This window comes from Aethalodelphis obliquidens, unplaced genomic scaffold, assembly GCF_003676395.1.
Source record: "Aethalodelphis obliquidens isolate GAN/ISIS:26980383/991018 unplaced genomic scaffold, ASM367639v1 scaffold4, whole genome shotgun sequence".
Lineage (NCBI taxonomy): Eukaryota > Metazoa > Chordata > Mammalia > Artiodactyla > Delphinidae > Aethalodelphis > Aethalodelphis obliquidens.
This window is the reverse complement of record NW_020837948.1, coordinates 48,910,297-48,922,256: the sequence shown is the minus strand read 5'-3', so window position 1 is coordinate 48,922,256 and position 11,960 is coordinate 48,910,297.

Below are 11,960 nucleotides of genomic sequence, written 5' to 3'. Positions count from 1 at the left end.
GAACAAACCTTAGCCACTGGGGACAGACACCAAAAACAATGGGAACTACGAACCTGCAGGCTGCAAAAAGGAGACCCCAAACACAGTAAGATAAGCAAAATGAGAAGACAGAAAAACACACAGCAGATGAAGGAGCAAGATAAAAACCCACCAGACCTAACAAATGAGAGGAAATAGGCAGTCTACCTGAAAAAGAATTCAGAATAATGATAGTAAAGATGACCCAAAATCTTGGAAATAGAATGGACTAAATGCAAGAAATATTTAACAAGGACCTAGAAGAACTAAAGATGAAACAAACAACGATGAACAACACGATAAATGAAATTAAAAATACTCTAGATGGGATCAATAGCAGAATAACTGAGGCAGAAGAACAGATAAGTGACCTGGAAGATAAAATAGTGGAAATAACTACTGCAGAGCAGAATAAAGAAAAAAGAATGAAAAGAACTGAGGACAGTCTCAGAGACCTGTGGGACAACATTAACGCACCAACGTTCGAATTATAGGGGTTCAAGAAGAAAAAGAGAAATAGAAAGAGTCCTGTTACCAAGTAGCAAGATGCCTTAACCATTACATGTAAAATTCCCAAGAAAACCATTGAGGCCTGTGGACCCCATTTGGGGATTTCTATTTTGTAAGGGATGTCGGTGTGGAAGCGTGGGACTAGAACTCCAGGGACTACACTTACATCTGTCATACAGAGTGACGTAATTCAGAAGAGAAAGACAAATACCATATGCTAACATATATATATATGGAATTTAAGAAAAGAAAATGTCATGAAGAACCTAGGGGTAAGACTGGAATAAAGACACAGACCTACTAGAGGATGGACTTGAGGATATGGGGAGGGGGAAGGGTAAGCTGTGACAAAGAGAGAGAGAGGCATGGACATACATACACTACCAAACGTAAGGTAGATAGCTAGTGGGAAGCAGCCGCATAGCACAGGGAGACCAGCTCGGTGCTTTGTGATCGCCTGGAGGGGTGGGATAGGGAGGGTGGGAGGGAGGGAGACGCAAAAGGGAAGAGATTTGGGAACATATGTGTATATATATATATATATAAAACTAATTCATTTTGTTGTAAAGCAGAAACTAACACACCATTGTAAAGCAATTATACTCCAATAAAGATGTTAAAAAAAAATTTTAAAAAAAACACAAAAACCAAGTGATTGTAAAACTGAAAGATAATACAAATCAAAATAATGGATATTAAATTATATATTAATCCTATTATGTGTTTGGACTACTAATATTCATAACATTAAAAAGTAATCTTTGTGAAGTACATTTAATATTTATTTATTTGAATGCATTTATAGCCTAAAGAACTCAAGAAAAATTTATTTTTTGAATTTTATTTTATTTTTTTATACAGCACGTTCTTATTAGTTATGCATTTTTACGTATTAGTGTATATATGTCAATCCCAATCTCCCAATTCATCACACCACCACTTTCCCCTCTTGGTGTCCATACGTTTGTTCTCTACATTTGTGTCTCTATTGCTGTCCTGCAAACCGGTTCATCTGTACCATTTTTCTAGGCTCCACATATGTGCATTAATATACGATATTTGTTTTTCTGACTTCACTCTGTATGACTTTGTATCTTCAAGTAAGAAAATTTCTTACTTGAAAGTTTTCTGAAGTGATAATGTCCACAAACGTGTGTTTGTATGTATGTATGTATGTCTCTATGTACATTATTGGGATATAATAAAGGGTTAACTGGATATTATAAACCAAATATTCTCCCACCAGCAGTTCATGTGGATGGTAGTTATGTGTTTAATAGAGCTGACCCCACTGTAAGTTGTTCTCTTCCAGCATGTAAAACATTGCCCTTATACAAGAAGTAGTATACTAGAGGAGTAGTTCTTTTAACTGGGTAATTCACAGTGGAACAGTCACAATTACTAGGTCTTTCCTTTTATTTTATTATTTTCAAATTTTGTTTGGGCAAAATGAGTCATTTTAGGACTTCATCGTGAACTATATATAAAAGATCATATTTATCCATATCATGTATTCAACTTCTGAATCTCAGTAATCACATTAATTTCACAGAATCCACTTTTCAAAATGTCCATAAAGCTTTCTTTTTCACCAGTGTCTAATTATATTTCAGTTGGCAGATACAATAATCTCTTTATAAATGTTATACAAAAGAGGGTTTCTAGTTTGTGCATTTGTCTAGAATTTAACATGAATCATAAAATCATAAAAATTAAAAGAAAAATTATTAAAGAAAAACATAAAAGAAAAAAATAACTGTTACACTGAGCCACAGTAACAAAACAAGAAATAATGATTATGTTATTAGTAAAATATATCTTGTTTACATCTGACCTATATCACTGCAGAATTTAAAAAGGAATAAATAAAAGGAATAATAGCCTTTTGTAATGGATTTAACTAATGTATTAGTCAGGGTTGTCCAGAAAAACAGAAAAATTAAGATATAGATAGAATACAGATATAGATGCACAGAGTGATTCTTTTAAGGGATAGGCTCATGAAGTTGTACGGCCTGGCAGGTCCAAAATCTATGGGGCAGAGGCTGGTAGGCTAGAAACTCAGGGAGGGTTTTTCTGTTACAACCTTAAAGCTGAATTCCTTCTAATTTGGGAAACCTCAGCTTTTGCTCTTAAGGCCTTCAACTGATTGGATGAAGCCAACCCAAATTATTCAGTGTAGTCTTCTTTACTTAAAGTCACCTGATTGTTAAAACACATCTACAAAATATCTTCATAGCAACATCTAGATTAGTATTTGACTAAACAGTTGGGTACCCTAACCTATTCAAGTTGACACAAAATTTAACTGCCCCAACTATGTTATGTCAGTTGCTATAAATCACATCCAAAGAATAGACATAATTTATTGAGTTACAGATATTTCATAATGACTGTGTTTTCATGTAAATTAATATAGCTCAGAATACATTTTAAAACGTTCTTTTTCCATGTATTACTCCTTTGGAGATTGTAGGTAACTTCAGATAGAAAAACTAACTTATCAAGGCATCATTAAATATAATAAAATAGTTATTCAAACTATAGCTCAGTCAGAACTGAGAAATCTAGAAAAAAATAAAATGTTTATCCCTACAAGCATTCAACATTCAGGGTGGCGATACATATTCAAAAATATAGTTTCTTCAGGGTTAACAAGAGTTATACTTTATTCTGCTAATGTAGAAAATATTAATTTTAAATATTTAGGTCAAAAAATGCTCATCAATAAAGAATATATGTAAAGATAGGTAAACGGAGTAATTTTATTTCAGTGTTTCAGTGTTTTGTCTGAAGACATTTCTATGAGGACAATTAGCAATAGTTAAGTATGAAAATATAGTAGTGCTAGATCCTTTTCCTAGGGTGTGATAAGATGTGGCCTGAACCAGTTTTGGAACCCTAAGCCCATTACCAAGTTGCAATTTATCTATATAAGAAACGACGAGAAATTGAAAGTAGGCTGTTGGATGATAGAAAGGGATTTGCTTAAAAAGAGATTTAGTCTTAAAAAGGAATTTCCTGGTTTTTATACGGAGTACAGATATTTATTTCTTTATTCCTCTGTGTGGGGAAAGACAGACTACTTTCCTCCTCAAACCAAGTAAAGAGACCAGTAAAGGCCCCCTCTGAGTAATAGGAGGGACTTTTCAGAAAAGATGCATCTTATCCCTAGATGATTCCTATAAACTACAGAAACTTGTTGACTACTATCAGAGCAGAGCACACATGGGATCTTTAGTGTTGAAGCTGCCCTAAAGAATACGATGAAGAAGGAGGGCTGCAGTTAGAGTGAGCTGCACTTCACCAATAATCTGGCAAGCGTGAAGATTTTTCGTGGTCAAATGTATACAAGAGGGTAACTGGGCTAGTCTCATCTTGAGAAGATTCTTCACAAAATGCCTGCTTCTCAGGGTGAAGAAAGCCCTGAAGTATGTTGCTATAGGGAAGGAGCTGAGGATGTGTCATGGAAATGTGGCCAGAGAGTATAGTGCCCAAGTATGGTTCAGACGCTTAAGGAGTGGAGGGAGTGGGGAAGGGGCAGGCAAGTGTCCCAAGAGTCTACAGAAATGCCCGAGAGAGAAAAACAGTGGTTGGGCTCATACCATGGCAGACAGCATTGAACAGCTGTCAGTGGTCAAAGGAGGACTACAAAACACTCCTGCTTAAGTGTAATGGCTTTTTTTTTTTTTTTTTTTTTTTTTTGTGCTATGCGGGCCTCTCACTGTTGTGGCCTCTCCCGTTGCGGAGCACAGGCTCCGGATGGCAGGCTCAGCGGCTATGGCCCACGGGCCTAGCTGCTCCACGGCATGTGGGATCTTCCCGGACCGGGGCACGAACCCGTGTCCCCTGCATCGGCAGGCGGACTCTCAACCACTGCGCCACCAGGGAAGCCCAAGTGTAATGGCTTTTGCCCCTTTACCTCTAAACATTACTTCTCCTTGACCCTGGAAGAAACAGAAGCAACATGGTGATTAGGAAAGGAGAAGTAGAAGGGCAAGGTAGGGCATCTTATCCCACTGTGGAAACATGGATCGCACCTGCTTACTAGAAGGAGAGAAGCTCTAGATTGGAAGAAAGATTGAAATGCTTTATTATATATAGAGAAAGCTGAATGTAATTGTAGCATGCAAAGCTATATATATTGATATATACATATTTCTTTGATATAAAATATTTATGGTGACTTCAACAAAGGCATGTACATTATGATTCTGAGGAAATGTAATCAAAATAATGGTGTATTTTGAATAGTTTACCAGGCATATTTTATTCCAGTGTGTTTTAAAATACTTAAAAACACATTATTATGTTAGCCGGTAACTCAACATGAAGCAAATTTTAGTTTCTTACACTGACAGTAACTCAGTACCGTCATCAGCGGGTTGACTGTAGGTTTTCCTGTTGACCTATTTATGAGGAAACCCATCATGTTTAAATATACTGTGTACTTTGTTAGAATTTAGTTTTATTGCTTTGTAAGATTCTTAAAACTTTAAATATGAAGAGCCTATGTTTCCTTCACAAAAGGGTGACAAAATGAATGTCACCAATATTACTATATTAAGCATTCATAGTGATACATCATTCACATCTTTGCAAATATTGTATAATTATGTAAATATACATGTGTAATATGTATTTTCATTCTGCTGTGGTTTTATATTTAACACAGGGCTTTAATTTAACCATGTTTTTTCTTGAGGGGGGAAATAACTTTAGATTTATTCTACTGTATAAAATCCATGGACTATTCAGTTTATTTGTGAAAATATACTTAGGGTAATTAGGAAAATTTAGCGATTTTATGCACATGCACCCATTCTCATTCTCTCTCTCTCTCACTCTCTCTTCCTCATATCTGGAAAGTCTCACTTTTAATACAAAGAGTGAAGCATAGATGCTATTAAAATAACCCCAGGAAATCAGGCCTAAACCTGGATACAAACTTAAACGTATACTCAACCTAGATATATAGTACAATGTATTAAAATTTCCTTAATAGTATATAATTCATAATGAGTATTTCTCATACTTTTATTGCAAATCCTTATATAATTTATATTTTGAGGTCTTGTAGGATTATTAATATCAGTGTAATTTTCCAAGCCACTGATTTTGATTAAGCTACACAGAGAAAAACAAATGCAAAATAGAGAATAAAAAGTAAAAAAGATGAGAACTTAACATAGAAAAAAGCTTACAGATCATAATCAATAATATACCTAGAAATACCTAAATAGTATTACAACATGTAGAAATACTGATAATGTTTTCTTATACCCCAATATCTAACGTACAAAAATCTTCTTACTTTTTCCCTTATAAATATTACTGAAAATTTTCTTTGTCTTTCTAATATCACTATCATTACATTACTCTCTTCCCTAATGACACACCAGGCCCTTCACAATAGTCTTTCAATGAAATTTCTCACCTGGAGATTCTTCCTTTCTAATACATCCTGCACAATTCTGTCAGACTAATCTTCATAAAACATCATTTTAGCACATCAGTCATAGTTTTACTCATCAGTTGATTATCAGTCTCTGTGCTCTGTGCTGCATAGAGCAAACATTGTGTTGGCCTCACTGATGTTTTAATTCTGCTGGGGAGACACAGTAAACAAATAATTACACAAATAAATATATAATTACTAACTCTGATAACTGCTATGAAGAAAATGAACAGAGTGCTATGAAAAAAAGGCCTGTTTTGTATTGTGGAAGTAGAAAATGCTTTTTTTGAGAAACCAACACTTATAGTGAAACTTGAAGAATGCGAAGGAAAATCTAGCCTGTGAAGTGAAGAGTAGATCATTGTTATGTGTAGGAATTTGTAGGGGAAATAGTTGGTGCATGTGAGGAACTCACAAGAATGGCTAGACTCCTGGATCATAGAGTAAGGTGATGTTCTGAGCTGTCTGGAGTGGTGGACAGATACTTATCATGTAAAGTCTAGGAGGCCAAGTTAGAGGTGTTCTATTTTATAAATGTGATGGGAAGACAATGAAAACTTGAGAATCAAAGTGCAAAGAATGCAGTAGAGGCAGGCTAGAAAGATGACATAAAATTTAGAAGAGTACTGCAGAAATCTAGGTGGAGGGTGTGATAGTGGATTTGATTAAGAGTTTGAAAGTATACATATATTTGAAAGTTATTTTTACAGCAGAATTGACAGAAATTATAAATGACTACCCTATAACTTAAAATGATACCCCTACTGCAGCAAACCAAAACTTTTCTACTTGGCTTTGAAAACAAATTTATAATATAAGTTTCAACCTACAGGTGAAAGGAAAAAAGAAAAACACTCAGTTTTTTTTCCTCTCAATTACTACTCACAGAATACTTTTGTATTGTAAGTGACTGGGTAGTTTTCCCACACCAAGCAATCCTCTGATGCTCTGTGGACACCAACTGGATGTCCTACTATTTAATTTAATTGTGAGACTACCTGGAGTGAGTATCAGATCCCACAGGTTAAGGGTTCAGTTGATAAGACTACCCCCACCGCATTTCAGATGCCAACTGAATGTCCAGGTTGTCACTTGTGCTCCTAACTGATCAGCTATAAATGTGAGGGGTTCCCATGACCCCTCCTCGGGTCTGATCATTTGTTACAGTGGCTCACAGAACTCAGGAAAACCACTCATTTATTAGATTACCAGTTTATTATAAAAGGATATAACCCAGGAACAGCCAGATGGAAGAGATATATAGGGCAATGTATGGGGATAGGGGGTTACAGCTTCCATACCCTCACTGCCAGGTCATCCTCCCAACACCTTCCTGTGTTCACCAACCCAGAAACCTCTGAAACCTCATATTTCTTATGTCACAACAGTTCTGTCATTATTTTCCATATTTTAATATTTAAATTTCAATCCACTCATTCAGATCTCCTTACTCTCTTGAAGGTTTGCTTATTCTTCATATCCAACCTAGAATATATGTCCTTCTCCTTCCTCTCCACTTTATAACCAAATTCATTCTTTACAGCCCAACTGGAACCTTTATATCTTCCAAAAAGTTTTTTTCCCAGAAATTCTAAATACCACTATTGTATAATAGAATTGTATATAGCAAAAACAAAACAAAGCAAAAAACAACAAAATAATTGTTTATAGCAAACATAGAGCATAGCATTCAGTTATTTATTTATTCATCCATTAAATGTAAGAACTGCCAACTTTAGAATAACTTCAGTTATTCAAATCTAACATCAGATAGGTGATAAAATATCATTCTCTAAGAGTCATCCTAACATGAATGAGTTAGGAATGGCCACATTTAAAACAGTTAAAACTCTTTTCTATTCCTAAAAATTCTATGAAATTTATATCATTTAATTGATTTTAACAGATTAGAAATATTTATTGAATATGTACTATGTGCAGTAGGGCAACATATGATTCAAAGAAATACCAAAGAATTCAAATTGATTCACTAGTTAGAATCTGCATTAGATATATTTAGAACATGACTCAGGTACTAGAGATATACTCAATATTGTAGAATTGAATTAACCATAAATTTGATGGACTGAAAATCAGTATCATTTTTTTAAGGATTTACTTTTTGAGAGCAGTTTTAGGTTCACAGCAAAATTGAGAAGGTACTGAGATTTCCCATATACTTCCTCCCACACACATATGTAGACTCCCTCATTATTAACACCCCCCACCAGAGTAATATATTTGTTATAATTAGTGAACCTACATTGACACACCATAATCATTCAAAATCTATAATTTACATAGGGATTCACTCATGGTGTTGTACATTCTGTGGTTTTGGACAAATGTATAATGACGTATATCCATCACTATGGTACCATACAAATTGTTTTCACTGTCCTAAAGGTCTTTTATGCTCCACTTATTCATCCTCCTCCCCTCTCTCCAGCCTCTGACAACCACTGATCATTTTACTGTCTCCATACTTTTACCTTATTCACGATGTTATATGGTTGGAATCATACAATATGTAGCCTTTCAGATTGGCTTCTTTCACTTAGTAATATACATTTAAGGTTGCTTTGTGTTTTTCATGGTTTGATAGCTCATTTTTTTTCATTGCTGAATAATATTTTGTTGATTGGATATACCACAGATTATTTATCCATTCACCTACCTTAGACATCTTGGTTACTTCCAAGTTTGAGAAATTATGAATCAAGCTGCTATAAACATCTGTGTGCAAATTTTTATGTGGATATAGTTTTGAACTCCTTTGAGTAAATATCAAGAAGCACAACTGCTGGATCATATGGTAAAAGTATGTTTATTTTGTAAAAAAACAGCCAAATAGTCTTTTAGAGTGGCTGTACTGTTCTGCATTCCCAGGAACAACGTGTGAGAGTTCCTGTTTCACAATTTCATCAAATGCTCACCAGCATTTAGTGTTGTCAGTATTCTAGATTTGGGCCATTCTAATAGGGGTGTAGTGGTATTATTGTTGTTTTAATTTGCATTTTCCTGATGACATATGTGTGGAACATTCATATGCTTACTTTGTCATCTGTATATCTTCTTAAGTGAGGTGTCAGTTAAGATTTTCAGCCCATTTTTCAGTTTGTTTGTTTTCCTATTATTGAATTTTAAGAGTTCTTTGGATATTTGGGATATCAGTCCTTTATCATGTGTGTCTTTTGCAAATATTTTCTACCAATCTGGTTTGTTATCTTTTCCTCTTGACTTTGTCTTTCACAGAGCAAAAGTTTTTAATTTTAATTAAATCCAGCTTATCAGTTCTTTCTTTCATAGATCATGCCTCTGCTGTTGTATTTAGAAAGTCTTTGCCACACCCATGATCATCTAGATTTTCTCCTATTCTATTCTCTAGGAGTTCTATAGCTTCATATTTTATATTTAGATCTGTGATCAACTTTGAGTTCGTTTTTGTGTAGGGTGTAAGGTCTATATCTGTATTCATTTTTTTGCATGTGGAAATTCAGTTGTTCCAGCACCATTTTGCTTAAAAGACAATTTTTCTTTCATTGTACTGCCTTTGGTCCTTTGTCAAACTACAGTAGACTACATTTATAAGGGGATACTTCTGGACTTTTTTCTGTTCCACTGATCTGTTTATCTATTCTCTTGCCAATACCACACTGTCTTGATCACTATAGTTTTATGGTAAAGTTGGGAATTGTCAGTCCTCCAGCTATGTTCTTCTTCAATATTGTGTTGGTTACTCTGGGTCTTTTGCCTCGCCATATAAACTTTAGAATTAGTTTGCCATTAACCATAAAGTAACTTGCTGCAATTTTGATTAGGATTGCATTTTATATATACAGATCAAGTTGGGAAGAATTTACATCTTGACAATATTGAGTCTTTCTATCCATGAACATTGAATATCTCTCCATTTATTTATTTCATCAGAGTTTTTAACTCATATATGAATATATAATTTAGTTTCAAAATAACACCATAACAAAAAATCCAATTATAAAACAGGCAAAAGACATGAGGAGACATGTCACCAAAGAAGATATACAGGTGAGAAATAAGCACATGAAAAGATTTAAACATCATTAGACATTATTTGGAAATACAAGTAAAAACTAAACATGAGATAACACTACAACCTACCAAATGGCTAAAATAATAATGGTAGCAATACCAAATACATGAGGATGCAGAGAAACTGGGTCACCCTTACATTGACTATGAGAATGTTGTAAATTTTTTCTACCAGCCTTTGCAAATTAAAAGAAAAGGATATATAAGAAAAATTTTATGTATAAAATTATTGTTAGGGCATTGTTTATTATATAAAAATAATGGAGTGGGACCAAAATGACTAACAACAAGTAATTGATAGAAATAGACTTTGAACAGTTAGATTTGTTGTCTACTATTTATGGTTAAACTTACAATATATTAGGTTACCATAAGATAGGTACAGAATTCCATTTTTTTAAAGACACAGAAAGAGAGAAATACAGAAAAACTACCATTCCAAAAATCAGTGTGGAGGCAGTGGTTTTCTATTTAGGATAAGTAATGATTTTTATTTTCAATGTTTTTCTTAATTTTTTGGAAATTTTCTACAATTAACAAATTATTTTGTAATTAAAATGCATATGATTTCTTTCTTAATCCATTTGGACTGCTGTAACAAAATACAATAGAATCAGTAGGTTATAAACAACAAACATTTATTTCTTACAGTAATGGAGCCTAGGAAGTCAAAGACCAAGGTGTCTGTAGATTCAATGTCTGTTGAAGACCAGCTTTCTGGTTCAGAGACAACTGTCTTTTCTCTGTGTTCATATACAATGGAAAAGGCATGGATGGGATCTCTCTGAGATCTATTTTATAAGGGCACTAATCCACCTATTCATGTCTGCTTGACCTGCATGACCTAGACCTAATCACCTCCCAAAGGTCCCACTTTCTAATACCATCACCTACAGGGTTAGGATTGAAACATATAAATTTTGGGGTAAACACAAACATTCAGACCATAGGGATATCTCTCAAATATACACATGCTTCATGATTTTTCATCCAAATTGAGTCACACAAATATAATAAAAATAAAGAAAATGTTAGAAAATGTGTCTCAGTTCCACTCAATTTTCTTTTTCTATTTTCTTTAAAATGTTTGTTTATATTTTATACTTTTTAATACTGGAGCTATTAGTACACATTTGTATTTTTTGCCTCGTACAATGTAAAATATTTCCTATTATATAATTTGAATCATTACAATTATAAATCTTCTAAAATATGTTAAGAATATGTATATTAATTTACTTAATTTTTTCTAAGTATAAACATTTTTCTATGCAAATACTCACTTAATTATTGCTTGTGTTAAATTCCAAGAAGTATATTACTTGGTAAAAATGTGGGGACATACATAAGTCTCTTACACATAATGAGAAACCTACCTTCCCAAAGGATTGTACTAAATCCATTAAAACCAGTATTGCGACAGTACCCTGGTTTTACTACCACCCAAGAACAGAGGATGTATCTTCAACTTTTTTTTCTAACTTAGCAGGAGAAAATATTATTTCCATATTTTATTTTATTTTACTTTATCTATTTATTTATTTGCATGAGGGGAGATTTAGTTCCTTGTATATTAGGTTTACTTATTATTTAACCATATTTTCTCTAGGACAAATTTCTTTTTCAGGTCAATGGTTTTTTCCCATTGTTTTTAAACTAATATGAGCCTATAAACATATGGTTATTTGAAACATTTCATAGAAATAAAAATTGATGTAAAATGTAATCTCTAGTAAGTACCAACAGTGAATAATTTCCTAGGGGGCACTGAGCAAAAGCACAAGGAACAAAAGAAAAAACAGATAAATTTGAACTTCATCAAAATAAAAGTTAGTCAATGAATGTTTGTTAAATTAATGAACAAATTAAAATTTTTAATTCCCTACGTGTAACACATTTTCAA